Raw genomic sequence first — 3,091 nt, 5'->3', positions numbered from 1 at the left:
CTCCGCTCGAGAAACAAACAAACTACCGAAGTAGTAATCAATACAAATGCAACACACAAACGAGCTCAGCTCGTAAAGCAAGCAAACTACCGAAGTAGTGACTTGGGAACTAGGGAGACGTTCTAGCTAACGGGGAAAGTCCTCTGAAGCCACCGTCCACGGGGAAAGTCCTCCGGGACGGTTGAACAAGCAAATAACTGGAAATAAACGTTCTAGCTAACGGGGAAAGTCCTCCGAAGCCACCGTCCACGGGGAAAGTCCTCCGAGACGGGTGAACAAGGCAATAACTGGAAATAGACTGAAAGCAGTAAACAAACAAAAACAGAGCCTCTTTCGAGGGCTTGGCCAGATGAATGCCTAGGTCCTACTTCTCATGGCAAATATGATGCTGCATGCCTACCCTACTTCTCATGGCAAGGTATGGTGCGCGAAAGAGTAAAAAGGACAAAGGGGATACCGAGCGGATAGCAAATCCGCAGTGAGCTAGCAACGCAAGCAGAACTAAGAAACTTCCCGTAATCTAACATCCAGCAGAGCCAGGAGTCCAGCATAAGCGTCAAAGCGGTGCGGTGTGAAAATAAATCACAACCGCTATGAGGTGCGTATCAAACACAACCACACAAGCAACCTGCAAGAAATACAATCCAGACATCGCAAGAATATACATCTCAATGAATGAGAGATCAGGTGAATCGCATCGGGAATAAATTTGTGTCCCACAAATAAAGTGGAACACGATGCAAATCAAGTCACACTGGAAGCGAATTCGCGTCCCACAAATAAAGTGGAACACGAAGCAAGTCGAATCACAATCGAAGGCTCTCTCGAAGCACCTCGCACATCTCCACAACTGAATCAGTAATAACAAGGAAGCACGCTATAGAAAATACTAGCAATTAAGTCCTAAGTGAATTCTAAAAGAAAATCTAGCAAGATTAAATTGTTTTTATGGAATTTTTATCTAAAAAGTAATAGAACAAAACTATCCACAAAACATCTAAATTCTAACAAGGAAAAGATATTTTTTATCATTTAGAACAAATATAGAAAACAAAAATCTAATTCTAACTAGAAAAGAATACATGTTTTTATTTATTTTTTATCAAGCAAAATCTAATCAAACATAAAATTTTCATGGCATTTTCTATCTAAAGCTAATGCAAAATCTATCAAAATATTGAAATATCATTACATTTTATCATCTAAGCAAAATATGAAATCAAAACTAATTCTAACTAGAATAATACATGAGGTCAGGGGGTAAAAGCTGGATTTTAGTGTAAACAACAATTCAGGCGCTAGGCCCATACATATTCAGCCCAGGAAGCATTTTTTTTGTTCATAATTTTGTGTCCAAACAGAGGTGCATTGGACTCATGGAGGTGAGATAGCAGCGAATCTGGCAACAAGGCCCAGGGGTTTGATCCAATATCAGATTAACATTAATTGAAAGTCTTTTTCTAATAGGATTTTATTAACATTTTCAATTAATATCACTAACACTCAAATCATTCTATTAATGCTAATCAAAGTACCAATTAAACACTAATGATATATCAGTTAATGAAATATTGAAAGAGGAATTAGGGGAAAAATCAGATGCGGCTATTCACCTCTTCTCTTCTTCTTGCGAGCGGCGGCGGCCGGAGGACTTCACTCTCTCCGTCGTGCGACTTGCATCGGTCAGAGAATTCCGGTTTGGCTCCGTCCCGATCCTTCAACCTCTCGTCCGTCTCTGTCTTTCCGATTACGAACTCTCCGGCTCGCTCTCTCGATCTCTCTTCCATCTCTCTCCGATACTCTCAGTTCTAGCATCGACTCACTCTGAATCAAGCTCTCATCTAATGAAGATTGGCGATGATGATGATGACGATTCGGTGTTCTCGTACAGAGAGATGACGTGGAGGCGAGTTGAAGATGCTGAGATGCGATATGAAGATGATGTTATTGCGATGAAGATGATGAAATTGCGATGAAGATCGATGAAGATGATGATTGAACGTGATGATGATGTATGAAGACAAATCGAAGAATTCGATTTCCCTTTCCGTTACAGGTTCTTGATCTTCTTCCGTTATTGAATTCTTCTTTTGCACGATTGTTTGGAGTGACGTTGATGAAGTTCTTGTTGCAGGTTTGTTGAAGGATGAAGGTAATGACGTTGTGACTCGGTGTTGTTGCTGATACGTGAATGAAGATAAATTAGAATCTGTTGCAGGTTGGTTGAAGAAGATGAATGAAGTTCTATGGTTGGAGAAGGTCGATGAAGAGGTTTGTGAAAGATGATTGAAGCGATTCAAGGAGGAAGGAGATTGAAGATTGAATCCTCTTATGGCTGGAGGAAGATGATCGATGGATGTTGAGGAGAGCCTGAGATTGCTGAGAGACGAAGAGTGAAAGATGAAGATTCAAGGGTGAGAGAAAAAAGTTTGTTACATTTTTCTGTTATCTGATTTTTCTCCTCTCAGTTTTCTGTTTCATTTCTTGTTTGTGAATTCAATCCTCCTCCCCCTTTCAGTTCCCTGCTGATTTTCTCTTATATGCATCTGATAAGAGTTTTGCGAACCGTTTCGGTTTTGTTTGGTTTTAGGCGCTGCTCGGATCAGTTTTGGATCAGCTAATGCAACAGGAGGATTGATTCTTTATTTGGATGCATAGTTTAGTATTTATGCTGCAAGTACTTTCTGGTTTTGTTATGCAGCGGGATTTTTGTTTCAGGGATTATGTCATGCGTTTGAACCGGTTTATAGAGATGAATTTTGTGGCGTGAAACTCGTAGAAGCAATCGTAGCAATATGAAGATTGATGATAGAATCTGAAGCCAATAATATTTTTGTGTAACTTTTATAACTTTGCATGAATTTGTAACTTGCAACTTGAATAAGGACTTTCCTTTCATTAACAAGCTTAAACAACCCTTGACTAATCATGCCTAAGAACTTAAATCCGATCCATTAACCTCAAACAAAAATTTGAATTCATAGAATCATTTAGTCAACTTCAAACCCAAATCAACTTGAATTCTTAATGAACCTTTAAATTCGATCAATAATCCAAGTTAACCCGAATTATAAGTCACACGCAATTGAGA

General features: G+C 39.3%; 1 long non-coding RNA gene across 1 annotated transcript; it reads left to right on the top strand.

Moving 5' to 3' along the window:
• The first annotated feature begins 1,571 nt into the window (after nucleotides 1-1,571).
• Nucleotides 1,572-2,815, top strand: LOC131607980 (uncharacterized). Its single transcript, XR_009285462.1, has 3 exons — nucleotides 1,572-2,056; nucleotides 2,135-2,414; nucleotides 2,591-2,815. It is a non-coding gene; the product is annotated as an uncharacterized LOC131607980 (long non-coding RNA).
• The last annotated feature ends 276 nt before the right edge of the window (nucleotides 2,816-3,091 follow it).

The sequence above is a fragment of the Vicia villosa genome, linkage group LG5 (assembly GCF_029867415.1).
Source record: "Vicia villosa cultivar HV-30 ecotype Madison, WI linkage group LG5, Vvil1.0, whole genome shotgun sequence".
Lineage (NCBI taxonomy): Eukaryota > Viridiplantae > Streptophyta > Magnoliopsida > Fabales > Fabaceae > Vicia > Vicia villosa.
The sequence above is the reverse complement of the archived record's forward strand: the minus strand, read 5'-3'. Positions and strand labels throughout refer to the sequence as shown.